Source organism: Marmota marmota, unplaced genomic scaffold (genome assembly GCF_001458135.2).
Source record: "Marmota marmota marmota unplaced genomic scaffold, marMar, whole genome shotgun sequence".
Classification (NCBI taxonomy): domain Eukaryota; kingdom Metazoa; phylum Chordata; class Mammalia; order Rodentia; family Sciuridae; genus Marmota; species Marmota marmota.
Window position 1 is genome coordinate 1,667,048 of NW_025999913.1, and position 16,215 is coordinate 1,683,262.

A 16,215-nucleotide genomic window follows, 5' to 3' on the forward strand; every position below is an offset into this window, starting at 1 on the left:
TGATCTTTTATTTATGTCTCTTTATGCTTTGCCCATCCTTCCCTCTCAAAGTGATGCTAGCTCCTTTGAGACTATTTGAAAGGCAGAGAGAAAACATTGGGTGGGACGGCACATCTTTAAACTGATCACTGGGGCTGGGCACAATTCCATTGTCCAGAGGCAACTGCCAGGAAGATGCCTGGGAAGGGCCTGGGGCCACATCCTTATCTCCTGCCAAGGCCCATGGGCTTGCTGTCACTCTACTACTGCTTCCATCTGGGGGAAGAAGCAGTTGGATTTTTCACCCCTGCAAGGCCCCCAATTCCAGGACTCCTGGTGGATTTAGATTGCAGGCAGAGACTCTTAAAGTGCATTTTTTTTTTTTTGCTTACACTTCTGCTGGTGGGTGGGATAGCTCCAGCTCAAGTTCATATCTTTATTACAGTTCATAGCTAGAAGCTATAAGAAGTAATCAACGCTGGGCATGGTGGTGCACACTTGTAGTCCCAGCAGCTCAGGAGGCTGAATCAGGAGGATAACAAGTATGAGGCCAGCCTCAGCAACTTGGCAAGGCCCTGAGCAACTTAGCAAGACCCTGTCTCTCAACAAAAAATAAAAAGGGCTGGGGATGTTGCTCAGTGGTTGAGCATCCCTGGGTTTAATCCCCAGTACCAAAAAAGGAGGAGAAGGAGGAGGAGGAGAGAGAGGAGGGAGGGAGAAGGGAAGAGGGGGAGGGAGGGAGGGGGAGGAGGAGGAGGAGGAAAGAAAGAAAGAAAACTCAATCAAATTAGGACTCCAGTTTATTACNAAAGGAGGAGAAGGAGGAGGAGGAGGAGGAAAGAAAGAAAGAAAATCAATACAAACTTTTGCATTTCCTATCTCTGGCCCTAGCTACACCCTCAGTTTGCATATTACTTGCTTGACATAATACATCTGGTGATCATTTGATCAAACGTTTTGCTACAGCATAACAAAGTTACAAACTATACAACAAAAATATCCACTCCATTTCTGCTCTATACCTGACTTTCTTTACTAAGCCATTAACACAATTGGATTTTATTACATACACTACCCAACTGCCAGGTGTCAAATTTCATATTGATAAGGATACAGTTTAGTTGCTTAAAACAGAAAAATGCAAAATAATGTGATTTGCTCGTAGAACAAAGTGCTAAAAACCCCACAGATGGGACTTGTTAGCCATGTAACATGACAATAAATACATTGTGTTAGTCAGTTGACTGTTACTATAACAAATACTTAAATAATCAACTTACAAAGAGAAAAGGTTTATTTTTACTCATAGTTTTGGAGATTTTGGTCTATGATTGGTTGATGCCATTGCTTTTGGGTCTGTGGAAGGGAGTGTATGGTGGAGTAAAACTGGTCACCTTATAACTGGGAAAGCTAAAAAGAGGGAGAAAACAACATCTATAATCAGCACTCCCCCAGTGACCTAAAACCTCACTGGGCCCACCTCTTAAAACTTCCACCAATAGCATTAATCTAGGGAGCAAGATTTAACACATGTGCTTTGGAGGACAAGGACAATCCAAATTATTGCACACATTATTAATCATAACAGTTTATTAATTAAAATAGTTCCTAGCAATAACCTGCACCTGAGAGTTTAGGATTTAGATAAAACACCACCAGGAGTGAATGTGCTAACCATCTCTTTTCCTATGAGCTCATAAGCTTTTTCTCAAGCTGGAACAGAATTTCAGATGATGTCTCTCATAAGGAGAGATCCAGATATTTCATGATAATGTCAATTGATTCCTGACCCAGAAATAGAGCAGAGGCTGGTGATGGAGGGGTGGGGGCTTACTCACTGCTGAGGGGGACAAAGGTCAGATGGGAATTGGGAAGAAGGACATGGAGGGAAAGCCCATCAGTTGAGGTCCATCAGTCCAGAATCTGACTATAAAATTGCTAAATTAAGAGAGACAGAGAGAGAGCCACTTGTTGAAATCAAAGAGAAATCCAAAATCCTACTGCTATTGATTATTACAAACAACTCTTCTTGTTTGTTTGTTTGTTTTTAGTACCAGAGATTGAACTCAGGGTGCTCGACCACTGAGCCACATCCCCAGCCCTATTTTGTATTTTATTTAGAGACAGGGTCTCACTGAGTTGCTTGCTGCCTTGCCGTTGCTGAGGCTGGCTTTGAGCTTGCAATCCTCCTGCCTCAGCCTCTCCAGCTGCTGGGATTACAGGCCTGCACTACAGCGCCCAGCACAACCAACTCTTTTGGGAAAGCGCTACTGGGGATTGAACCCAGACCCTTGCACAAGCTAAGTAAGCACTCAGCCACTGAGTTACACCCCCAGCCCTTTTTGTTTTGAGACAGTCTCACTAAGTTGATGTTTTAGTTATTAGCTTATCATTGCTGCAACCAAAATACCTGACCAGAACAATTTAGAGGAGGAAAAGGTTATTTTGGCTCATGATTTCAGAGGTTCAGTCCATGGTTGACTGACTCCATCGCTTGGGGCACAGAAGAACATCATGGCAGATGAAAGCAGCTCTGGATGTGGAGACCAGGAATTAGAGAGAGAGCCTCACTAAGGACAAAATATAAACTTGAAAGGCATGCCCCCATGACCTACTTCCTTCAGGCACACGCTACCTGCCTGTAGTTAACCACCCAGTTAATCCATATCGGTGGATTAATCCACTGATTAGCTTACACCTCTCATAATCTAATTATCTCCCTTCTGAAAATTCTTGCATTGTCTCACAGGTAAGTTTTTTGGGAGCACCTCAGATCTAAATCGTAGCAGTTGCCAAGGCTGGCTTCAAATTTGAGATCCTCCTGTCTCAGCCTCAGCTGGGCTTATAGGTGAGCAACACAGTGTCTGGCTGACCAGTAACTATGTTCCAAGCAATGTACTAACTTCTTTATATGCTACAGATAAGGAAACCAAAGCTCAAAGAGGTTAAATAATTTACCCAAGGTGATGACAAATAGTGGAATCCGGGCATGAACTCGGGTCTCTTGGAGACCTGAGCTAATTAATCTCTTGAACATTGTGGTACATTGTTCAGATGGTAAATTTGGGGCGGTTTGGGGGTTTTGTTATTGTTTTCTGTTTCGTTTTGTTTTGTTGGAACTGGTGATTGAACCCAGGGGCATTTTACCACTGTGTGTCACATCCCCAACTCCCCCATTTTTTTTTGGACCAGGGATTGACAAAGGGGTGAACCACTGAGCCACATCCCCAGCCCCCCCCCCTTTTTTTGAGAGAGAGAGAGAATTTTTTAAAATTATTTTTTAGTTGTAGATGAACACAATATATTTACTTCATTTTTTATGTGGTGCAGATGATCGAACCCAGTGCCTCATGCATGCTAGGCGAGCACTCTACGACTGAGCCACAACACCAGCCCTGTTTCTTTTTTTTTAATTTTGAGACAGGGTCTCACTATGTTGCTCAGGGCCTCACTAAGTTGCTGAGGCTGGCCTCAAATTTGCGATCCTCCTGCCTCAGCTTCAAGAGACACAGGGATTACAGGCATACACTGCCGTGCCCCCACTTTTTACTTTGTTTTCTTCAGAGGGACGATTCCTGGCTGTGTTAATTATTCAGTAGTATACAATCACCCGTCATCTGCATAATCAGTCTCATTTCATCACAAGGAAAGTCACTGCAGCCCCACATTCATAATTGGCATTTTCAAGCCACATATTATAGTCTTTATGCGCAGGAAGGAGGGGAAAGGAAGAGGTTTGCATTTAGGAAAATGAGCAAACAGACCAAATGGGATTTGAAGCCCTCTCGTCCTTCCTTCCGTCCCTCCATCTGAGCATCCACTCCATTCTGCTCTTAGATTGCAAACGTCCCAAAGCCCAGCTCTGCACTCATAGAACAGGCGCTGGGGTGGGTGGGCAAGCTCAGGAGCTGTGTACCCTTGAAAACTATGTCACCCCCCATCTGTGGGAAATGGGGGTAGAAAGGCTTCCTCTAGGGCTGGAATGTAGCTCGGCCATAGAGTGCTTGCCCAGCATGTTCAATGACCTGGGTCCATTCCCAGCATTTATAAAGTAAAAATTGCCCAAGTGAAGACCTAGATGGATAAATAATAGAAGCCAGCCAAACCACGTGTCAGAAGGTCATCCGAGCACAGGAGGCCACCTGTGCAAAAGCATGTGTTCAGGAACTGTTGAGGACGTCCAGGATTGGGGAGCTATCGGAAGGGATGTGGCAAGAGACCACCCGAAGGTCAAATCCTGAAGGTCTTCATATTCCCCACAGACTAAAGTAGGCTGCATCCTAAGGGAAGCGGAATGTTAACCACAAGAGGGACATCAGATGTGCTCTTTAGGAGGGCCATTCTAGCACAGGGGTAGAGAATGGTTTGAGAGGTGACTTAAGGTGGGCAGTGCCCGCGAGCGTCTGTCAGGGTACAGGAGTCTTGAGATGGGGGTGGCCCAGCTCAGGGGCAAGACCAAGAAGGGACAGAAGCAGAGGGGCTGCTGTGCCCCTGAGGAGGCTGCTGCAGTCTGAATTTTCACCACTGTGACCAAAACACCTGACAAGAAGAATTTCATAGGAGGAAACGTTTATTTGAGGGCTCACAGTTTCAGAGGTCTCAGTTGATAGACGGCTGACTCCATTGCTCCAAGGCCTGAGGTGAGGCAGCCCATCATGGGGGAAGGAACTGGCTCAGGACCTGGCACCAGGAAGCAGAAAGGAAGCTCTGCTCAACAAGGACAAAATATATACCCCAAATATGTGCCCCCCATGACCCACCTCCTCCAGCCACACCCTACCCGCCTTCAGCCACCAGCCAATCAATCCCATCAGGGATTAGTACACTGATTAGGTTAAGACTCTCCTAACCCCATCATCTCACCTCCAGAGTTTCTTGTACTGTCTCCGCTGTGATCCTTAGGGGACACCTAATATCTAAGCCAAACCAGAGATGGAGAGAACACAGTATGGTAGATGAGACGAGAAAGACAGGCAAGTCCACGTGGTGGATTCTGACTTAGAGTATTCGGTGGGTAGGAGGAACAAGGAGCAATTTGGAGACAGTTACACGTCATGTAGAGGTCACGGAGTTCAGAGTCCACAGGAGAGCTCAGGCCCAGGAAAGCAGGTGTGGGACTACTGGCATACAGAGTCTCTAGAGCCAGAGGGACAATGACATGGTCCCAGAAGAGCACCTCCGGCCTCCCTCCTCTGCCTCGGCACGCGCTGCCAGTTCTTCCCACTGTGCTGGTCCTCACTAGTCCACTCCTCCGAATCTGGCCAGCACTTAAATAGTTGCCCCCATCCCCATCCAAAATTAGTTCTGAGTCTCTTAGTGTGTCTCTCCTAGCCATTCTGATGAATGGTTTATAAAAATTATACAGGCATTCAAATCTTGTTGTTACTTACAACATTTCTGGATTTTAATGGAAGAGAATCAACAAGATTTGAATCCACAGAAATCTCTGAGGTCTTACTGTCTTTCATTTATTTGTTTACTTATATTTGGTTGGTGGTTAACACTGAGGTTAACGTCCCTTCAGTCCTCCACCCATGCCACTAGAAGCCCCATTTCTTCAACCACATATTTTTTAAAAAATTGAGCCCTTAGCTTTGTACTTAGATGTCTTTTCCACTCCAGTACTGGGGGTTGAACCCCGGGCTTCATGCATGCTAGGCAAACACTCTGCCACTGAGCTACATCCCCAGCCCCTGGTTTTTTGCTTCAGAGCCATGGATATACATGGACTGTGCAGGTCCTCATCCTTTTTTATCTAGGAGCATAAAGTACACTGCTCTATCTGTAGAAGTGGACAACTCAGGTGCTGGCTACTTTAGTGCTGGACATGGACAAAACAGAACTGGAACATATATCTGTTTCTGACCCATGCAAGGTCCCCAATGTCTGAGCCACCTGGCAGTGGGTGGCCAGGAAGAAACCACTGTGCTGTGAAAGTCAAATGCCACTACCCCAGGGAAGCTCTCCTCGGGAATCATTAGGGACTGCTTTGCCATGTCCCGTGGCAGTGTGGCATTTGTCAGACTGGGTTGTGATTCTTTTTGTTTACAAATATGTCTTTCCTCCTATTCTGTAAGTTCCAGGAAAAGAAGTGTCCTATCTTACCCATCTTCTCACTCCCCGTCCCTGGGCCTTAACACAGTGCCGTGTGCAGCAGGCGTTCCATCAATATCCACTGAACAAACAGCTTCGTGAATGAATCTGCAGAGACAGATCCCACTCACAGAACGTGGGGATAGCAAATGTGCAGATGTTTCTCAGCTGAGAGACTGAATGAGTGATGGCACAGAGGGATGCCACCCTGGGCACGTCGGAGGGATTCCCAAGGCACCAAGCCACATAGGCAGGTTCTTCAGGAGACACGAGGCAAATGGCTAATGGGCTAGGTGGGGAGAATTCTGGAGAGAAGGAAATGGGTAGTGAGAATTGGAATGGGACATAACCGGGGCACGATGGCTTTGAGAGATGCCAGAGAAGTGACAGAAGGCAAGAGGATGAACGGCAGTGGGAGGAGGGACAAGGAAGATGACGTAGTCGGATGGACAGACAGACAGGAAATGTAAATTCTAGTAAAAGAAATAATAAAGAAGGAAAATCTTGGCATATTGTAAAATTGAAATTGAAAGACAAAGGAAAATATTCAAAATTACTCATCCCTAAAGGTTCCTACCATCTTATTCTCTCTACTACTCAAAGCTTTCCTGAAATTCTTCTCTTCCTAGAAGCCTTCACCACCATCAGAGGAAACACTCCCTCCCGTCCCACCGGCCCAATGCTGGCACGTCCCCACCACTGACCTGCACCCCCAGCCCAGGGGCAGCTTAGCTCCTATAAGAGAACCACAGGACTGAAAGGAATCTCTGAGGTCTCCGTCTCCTTTGCCTCACAGGACCTCAAGGGCCACTCCCTTGCAGACACCTTGTCAGATCATATGGAGCCTGAGCCCAAATCGCAGTCTCTGTATTTCTAGAACCATGTTCCTCCAATAGATACTCGTCTCGTGCTCCCATTTTTCCAAACAGATGACTGTCACCGATACTAAAAAAAGAAAAGCCTACTTTTGAGTTGACAAACATTTCTATGTGCAGGAGTTAAGCAGTCAGCCTGGGAGGAAGCTCTGTGCTTTCACCGTTGTACTTCTAGGATTGAGCTCAGGGCCCGGCACATCCTCTTCAATAGAGTGTTATTGGGTGGGTGGATGGATGGACGGATGGATGGAGAAAGGGGTGGGTGCATGGATGCATGGATGGGTGGGTGGGTGGATGGATGGATGGATGGAGAAAGGGGTGGGTGGATGGATGGATGGATGGATGGATGGGTGGGTGGATGGATGTGTCCTATTAGTGATGTCATCACTACCCAGATGTCAATTAAACAGACATAAGTATTTTCTGGTGTTATAAAGCATCTGAATCCAACTTGCATCTGCAATGATCCCAGGTTGTTTTAAAGAGTACACAGTAAATGTTGATCTGATGAATGAAGGAGACTAGTGATATTCTCAAATAAGTTATCATCTCACTGGAAACATGAGACACGGACACAAGTAGAAATGATTAACAATGTAGGAAAATGGTGTGTTAAATACCACATGGCTGCCCATACAGTAAGAGCTAAGAATAGGATGATTTACAATTTATCCTTTAAACTGGGTCTCGTTTGAGAGTAAAAAGTGGCTTTGTTAATATGCATAGACAATGGAACCAGCTGGGCCACCTGGTCAAGATAGGTACAAGGGAGTTCAAAGAAAGGGTCAATGCTCCGTTTGCTTGAGGAAGCCTCTGGGCCTTTGCATATGTTGTTCTCACAGCTGGAACACTTCTCATGGCTCATTACTATTCAATTTTTAAAATAATTTTTATTTTTATTTTATTTTATTTTTTTAGTTTTAGGTGAACACAATGTCTTTATTTTTACTCAGTGCTGAGGATCAAACCCAGTGCATGCTAGGTGAGTTCTCTCTACCACTGAGCCACAACCCCAGCCCTATTTAACTTTTATAATTAATAAATATGATGCATTAAAATGAGGAGACAAAGTACACATAAATGACAAAGGCTAGAAAGAGAATAAAAGGAAATTCTGCCCATGCTTTAAGTTTGTAGACATGAGCATTTCATGGGGATTAAAAAAAAAAAAAAAAGCCAAGCATGTCTTTCTAGATTCCAGATATTTATCTTTGAGTAAATTTCTCTTAATAGTCTAGTGAAGCTAGTCCAGAGTTTTGACTTTTTAATGAAAGAAATGTTGCTAAGAAAAAGGTAGGTTCATACCCTTGCTATTCAGTGTGCTCCATAGACCAGTAAAGCCCACATCACCTGAGGATCTGCTGGAAATGTGGATACTGAGGCCTCACCCCAGACACACAGAGTTAGAATCAGCCTTTGAACGAGGCCTTTAGTTGTTTTGTAGGTACATTAAATTTGAGATAAACTGGCCAATAGCACATTAATTCTTCCAAAAGAGTAAATTTTATTTAAACATTTAAATCTACTTTCTCCTTTATAAAATATATTCAAATTGTGCTTCTTTATGCTTTGAATCCATTTAATTGTATAGATCTTAAGTAATGATCATGAGGAGGACGCTGTCTACAAAGAAAACGGTACATTCCCACAAATGCATTCTGCACAGGGGTAACAATGGAAGACAAATTCCCACAATAAGCTGCTCCATCCCGGACTAGATCTACTTGAACTTTATTCAACTAACTTTCTTTTTAAAACTCCCAGAGGGTTGGGGCTGGGATTGTGCCTCAGTGGCAGAGCACCTGCCTAGCATGTGTGAGGCACTGGGTTCGAATCTCAGCGACACATATAAATAAATAAATAAATAATTTTTATCAACGACTAATAAAAGTATTAAAAAAAAAAAAACTTCCAGAGGGAGAAACAAAGAATGATAGAAGCAGAAACCATACTTGGAAATGCCAAGTATTCCAGGAAATCTTCACTTTTAGTTGACTGTAAATATTTCACAAAAGGTTTTTTCCTGAAGGAATCCAGTTAAAGGAATACTCACACGCCATGGGGTACCTTGCCCATCTTTTCCTGTGCCTGTTTTGCTGGCTCTGGGCCCAGCATGAATATGGTTACACCAGGCAAGGCCACAGCTGCATGCTGATCTGCATGGCCTCTTTATTTGTGTAGCCATTAAATAGCTTCTCAATCTCCAACATGTGTTGCTGCACGTGACATGTGACCCGATGATTCAATGCCCTGTAGAATGAAGCAACAATAAGAACTCTGGGGCAATTAGCACAGGGTGGGTGGCTCTTCCTCACCGGCTCTTGCTTGTGTGAATATTCACAGCACATTCTGGGTAGGTGCTCCTGGGAACTCCACAACTGCCCGGTCACCATCACCAGGATAGGAAGGGCACGGTTTGTGGTGGGCCATTTCCTTCTTTTCCCAAGACAAAAGCTGTGAAGGGCCTGTGGGGGTGGGGCCAGGTTTGAGTGCCTTCAAATAAAGGTCTTTTACAGCTCTTTAAAGCCGTCATTCAGTCATAGACTCTTTTGCCTGCTGGCATGACAACTTTAAAAATTTACATTTCTGAACTGGTGCTTTAACAGGCTTTTATCATTACTTCTGGGAAAATTTAAGTGTAGAGTCTGCACTGAGATCAGAATAATATCGACTAAGCTTCCTACTGGGGCTCTTCTAACATAAACAATTACCCTGCCTCCTAGGATTTCATATTCCAAAAAGGATAGTAAATGTTAAAATAATGCAATCCCTTATGCTGAAAGGCTAGATAAACAAGGTATTTTATAGTGAAAATTATGAAATAGCTCTCAAAGAGATTTTAAAGATGTTCTTCCTTTTTTAATAATTGCCTATAAAATGTGTTAGTCAGCCTGCTATCACTGTGACAAAATACCTGAAATAATCAACTTAAAAAGAGAAAAAGGTTTATTTGGGTTCATGGTTTCAGAGATTTCAATCCATAGTTGCTTAGCTGGCTCTGTTGCTTTGGGCCCTAAGGCAGTACAGTACTTCATGAAGGGAGCGCTTGAAGGGGGAAGCTTCTCACCTCTTGGTGACCAGGAAGCAAAAGAGAGAGGCAAGGAGTGGATCCCAGTATTCACTTCAAGGGCACACCCCCAATGACCTAAAGACCTCCCACTAGGCCCCACCTCCTACAGGTTTCACCACCTCCCAACAGCACCATGGGCAGGTGACAAAGCCTTCAACATGAGGTCCTTAACAAGGCACTTTTCCAAACTATAACAGTAACTTTCTAAGAAAAGCTTTCCCTTTTCCCTTAGGCCATTGGTAGTAGAATAATTGTATTCTGAGCTCTCGTTACAAAATACAACCTTGAGTTCTTTGTTCTACGATTCCTTAGCAAAATTCTAATTTTTGAGAAATGATGTTTGTGGAAGGGTATGAGAATTCTCCATCCTGCTGGATATCTTAAAATTTACCTTTGGATCAAGTCTGATCATCAGAGCCATGTGTATGTAGATCACGGATGTTTGCCTCCTTGTAGAACTGATTTGACTGAATTGTGCTTATGTGAAGGGGTGCTACCCAGTCAACACTAAGATGTGCATTCTTACATTTAACTCAGGGATTTTACTGATAGCCCAATCTGAGAGAGTGCCAGATTCCTCTTCATAAGGACCCACAGGAGATATTTTCCTGGGACGACACCTGCAAGAGAACTTTGGCTTCACTGAACACCCTTTATCTTGCTGGGTGAGGTGGTCACACCTATAATCCCAACAACCCAGGAGGCTGGAGCAAAAAAGACTGCAAGTTCAAGGCCACCCTTAGTAATTGGGCGAGGCCCTGTCTCAAAATGAAAAAAATCAAAAAACACTAGGGATATAACTCAGCAGTAAAGCATCCCTGGCTTCAATCCCCAATAAATGGTGCAATCCCCAGTCCCTCCCTCCCCACCACATACACACAAGGACAAAGACAGAAAGCATAGCAATTTAAAAAAAAAAATGATGATCCAAGTAGAAAACATACCCCAGAATAAATAAATGTTTATGCTACTTTCAAAGGACTATGCAGTGTTGATGGGTTTGGTGCTAAATGCTGAAGGCATCAGTTCTTTATAGATTGGTCAGGAAAAAGTTTGCTCCCTTAGAGGAATATTCATGGCATTGGCAAGGAACAGAGAGACGAGAGGAAGCTTCAGCAGAGTGGGGAGGGGGGAGAGGCCGACTATTTCTGGCCTCCAGGAAGGTAGATGTGAAATTGAGCTATTCAGAGGGAGAAATCTGGACCTAAGCTATGAGGAGATTAACATAAAGGAACAAAAAAGAAGCCTGAAAAATACTTGGTTGAAAGATTTGTAGTAAAGAGGGGAAAATATGGGCTTAAAGTAGGTGGAACTGTCAAAGATATGTCTTACCTTTCAGGGGAAAAAAAAAAAAAACAAAAACAGATATATCAGTGGGGCTTCACTTCAAGCTTTTTTTTTCTAGAATTTTCTCCCAACCAACCCAACTTCTAGGCCCATCCCACCCCAGAAAACTAAAGTCTACTGCCCTTGCCTCATTCTTTGATATGGAAATTGAACATGTTCTCAATTCCATTCAAGTGTTATCTTTCAATGCAACTTGATATGGAACTGGGTTCCTCTGACTGTGCTTCCTACTCTGTGATTGAAATAAGCAAAAACTCTCCTTGATAGAAATGTTCAGAGTAACTGTGGCAAAATTAACGTTTGCTCTTAACCATTTCATACATTTCCTAAAAACTATTTCCACAACCTGAGAGCTAATTTAAGACAAACTCTTAGGGGCAGATGAAGGCCCAGATTGAGCACTCCCAGTTAAGTTAAATAGATCTTTAAATAGATCCTTTCAAAGCTGTATTTTCAAGGAATATAGAGTACCACAGGGGATCTGTTGCATACATATCTGGTATAAAGGCTCTTTCCCCATGATTGTCAAAGGGAACGCCTCATGTGGTGTTATTTGAGGGTCCAGAGACCACCTCCTCTTAATTAGCAAATAAACAGCTTGTATTCTATCTACGACTTTGCCCCTCCCCCTTTTGGGGGGTACTGGGAATTGAACTCAGGGCTTTGGGCACTGAGCTACATCCCCATTCCTTTTTATTTATTTATTTTGAGACAGAGTCTCACTAAGTTGCCCAGGCTGACCTCTAACTAGTGATCCTCTTGCCTCAAACTCCTGAGTAGCTGGGATCACAGACGCCATCACCCCAGCTCAAGACTTTGGTCCCATTTATTATTTTTTTTCTATTTTTCCCCATTCTTCTTCTTTTTAGACATACATGACAGCAGAGTGTTTGTTTTGTTTTGTTTTTTGAGTATGGGGATCGAATTCAGGGGCACTCAACCACTGAGCCACATCCCCAACCCTATTTTNGAATAAAAGATGTGTATAAGAGACAGTATATATATTATATATATATTATATATATATATATATGTTAGCTTTACTGTACTGTACTGTTCCTTTACTGTAATAAAATACCTGAGATATTCAGCTTAAAAGAGGAAAGATTGGGTTGAATATACAGCTCAGTTGGTAGAGTGCTTGCCTCTCATGCACAAGGCCCTGGGTTTGATCCCCAGCACCACAAAAAAGAGGAAAGATTTACTTTGGTTCCTGGTTTCAGAGGTTTCAGCCCCTGGTCATTTGACCCCTCTGCTTTGAGCCTAGGGCAACACACTGTGGCAAGACTGTGTAGTGGATCAAAGCTGCTCATCTCATGATGACCAGAAAGTAGAAAGGAAAGAGGAAAAGTCCAGGGTCCCATATACTTCAAGGCCATGACCTCAATGACCTTGGACCTCCCTCTGGCCTCCACTTTTTAAGGTTTCCACCACCTTGCTGGGGACTAAGCCTGTAGCACGTGGGCCCTTAGCGGACATTTCAGACCTGACTGTAACGCGAGGAGTACTTTTCCTTTTGCTCTGGCTACTAGGAAATGTAGAGCCAAATTTATTTAGAAAATGGATTATATTATTCTATAGTGATCTTATCCTTGGCTTTAATTTTCTTACCCTTTCCCCTTTGCTGATATATTTATCTTTTTGCCTGCTCATATCTTGTAAGCTTTCTTGTTTTTAAAATCAGTTGTGGTGATATTGAGGCAGAGGGATCATAAGCTTTGGTGATTTACAGCCTGTCTCAAAAAATAAAGCTGGGCATGGTGGCTCTCGCTTGTAATTCCAGCAGCTCAGGAAGCTGAGGCAGGAGGATCACAAGTTCAAAGCCAGCCTCAGCAATGTTTAGCAAGGCCCTAAGCAACTTAGTGAGATCCTGTCTCAAAATAAAAAATAAAAAGGGCTGGGGATGTGGCTCAGTGGTTAAGCACCCCTGGGTTCAATTCCCAGTACTAATAAAAATAAAGTAAAAAATAGAAATTAAATTAAAAAGAATCATTGCATTATTTTATTTATTCTAATTTGTTATATAGGTCAGCATAATGCATTTCAATTCATATTACACATATAGAGAACAATTTTTAAAAAATTTTTTTCAGTTGTTAATGGACCTTTATTTATATGCAGTGCTGAGAATCAAACCCAGTGCCTCACACATACTAGGCAAGTGCTCTACCACTGAGCCACAACCCCAGCCCTAGAGCTCAATTTTTCATGTCTCTGGTTGTACACAAAGTAGAGTCATATCATTCATGTCTTCATGCATGTACTTAGGTAATGATGTCCATCTCATTCCACCATCTTTCCTACCCCCAAACCTCCTCCCTTTCCCTCCCTCCCCTTTTCCCTATCCAAAGTTCATCTATTCCTCCCATGCTCCCCACCATCTCCATTATGAATCAGCCTCCTTATATCAGAGAAAACATTCAGCATTGTTAGAGTCTGTAAACAAGTCTGGATGGCGCCTGGCATTTTGCCAGAGGGAGTGGTTTGTGAAGTAATGCCAGCGAGCCATTAAGTGTGGAGATTCCTTATTGGTTGACTGCTGTATCTAGTTTATGTTAATTAGATAAGCTATGTGGAATGTATAAATACCTCTGTTGTCCTACAATAAACGGCTTCCACTCCTGCTGTATCAATCTACACAAGTTCCTCGTCACCCCCCGGTTATTTTGCTGCAGCCGGACTGCGGCACAGCATTTGTTTTTTTGGGATTGCCTTATTTCACTTGGCATTATATTCTCCAACTCCATCCATTTACCTGCAAATTCCATGATTTTATTCTCTTTTATTGCTGAGTAATATTCCATTGCGTATATAGCACGTTTTCTTTATCCATTCATCTACTGAAGGGCATCTAGGTTGGTTCCACAATTTAGCTATTGTGAATTGTGCTGCTATAAACATTGATGTGGCTGTGTCACTGTAGTATGTTGTTTTTAAGTCCTTTGGGTATAAAATGAGAAGTGGGAATAGCTGGGTCAAATGGTGCTTCCATTCCCAGTTTTCCAAGGAATCTCCATACTGCTTTCCAGATTGGCTGCACCAATTTGCAGTCCCACCAGCAATGTATTCATTGCATTATTTTCAAAAGTAAAAGCATTTAAAGATGGATTATGTTAACTTCATAAATTTCAGAAGAATTTGCTTAGTTCTTGATATTATTTTCCAAGGATTTGGAAACCCTAATCCAGCTTGAGCTCTCTGCTTTGAAATTAAGAGTACACTGACTTGTCCAAGGTCACACAACTCACTAATACAGACCCAAAGTGTATTAACTCTCCACACCTCACTCCTTGAGTGTGTCTTTCCAAAAAACTGTCTTTCCGACAAACAGAAAGAATTGATTTTCCACATGACATTTGAAGAAAAGACTTTATAATTTTTGTTCATCAATAATAAACTTACTGAAATCTTTCCAAAGAATGACTTTGTTACTGCATGGAATGAACTGGATTAAAAGCTATACATCTTTTTTTTTTTTTTTTTTTAAACCAGGGATTGAACCCAGGGGCACTTAACCACTGAGTCACATCCCCAGTCCTTTTTATTTTTTTAATTTTGAGACAGGGTCTTGCTAAGTTGCTTAGGCTCTTGCTAAGTAGCTGAGGATTTTATCTAAAATCCTATGCTGGGCACTGGGGCACATGCCTGCAATTCTAGATGCTCAGGCAGGAGGATCATGGGTTCAAAGCCAGCCTTATCAATGTAGCAAGACCGTGTCTTTAAAATAAATAAATAAAAGGGCTGGGGATGTGGCTCAGTGGTTAATCGACCCGGGGTTCAACTCCCAGCACCAAGAATAAAAACAAAACTTATAATTTTAAGGGCTACCTAACGTTATTATTATTGTTTTTCATATCGGGGATTGAACTCAGAGGCATTTAACCACTGAGCCACATCCCGTCCTGTCTGTTTTATTTTGAGAGGGGGTTGTGCTAAGTTTCTTGCAGCCTGGCTAAATTGCTGAGGCTGGCTTTGAACTTGCAATCCTCCTGCCTCAGCCTTCCCGGTCACTGGGATGACCGGCCTATGTGTCACCACGCCCAGCCCTAAGGACTACCTAATATTATATTGATCTATTTAGTCACACAGATGAGATAGGGAAGATGTTCTGAGTTTGCTTTTTATTAACTTTGCAGATTCTAGAGCTTAAGCCAAAAGTGCCCATTCATCTCTTTATTTTTAGAAATTATAGAACTGTCCCAATAACTTTCCTTCTACTCCTGTTCCCAAAAGCCTGTCTATCACTGCTTCTGCTGAAGCTAGACAGTCAGCAATCTCTTGTCATCATGATCTGACCTATGATTGGATACACTCACATCCTCCAATACCCAAGAAAGAACATGCCCCACGTCATGTTCCATAAACATTTATGGTAGGAATGCCACCCAGAGTGGATGGCATTTTGACCTCACCATCCAGGGCTCCTGTGTCCTGGGAACTCTGGGAACTCACGTGTTCAAAATATTGTGCAAGTCTGCCTTTGGAGCCCTTTCTTTGTAAAGCAGGGTGGTGACGCATTCACACTCATACACACAAGGACAAAGACAGAAAGCATAGCAATTTAAAAAAAAAAATGATGATCCAAGTAGAAAACATACCCCAGAATAAATAAATGTTTATGCTACTTTCAAAGGACTATGCAGTGTTGATGGGTTTGGTGCTAAATGCTGAAGGCATCAGTTCTTTATAGATTGGTCAGGAAAAAGTTTGCTCCCTTAGAGGAATATTCATGGCATTGGCAAGGAACAGAGAGACGAGAGGAAGCTTCAGCAGAGTGGGGAGGGGGGAGAGGCCGACTATTTCTGGCCTCCAGGAAGGTAGATGTGAAATTGAGCTATTCAGAGGGAGAAA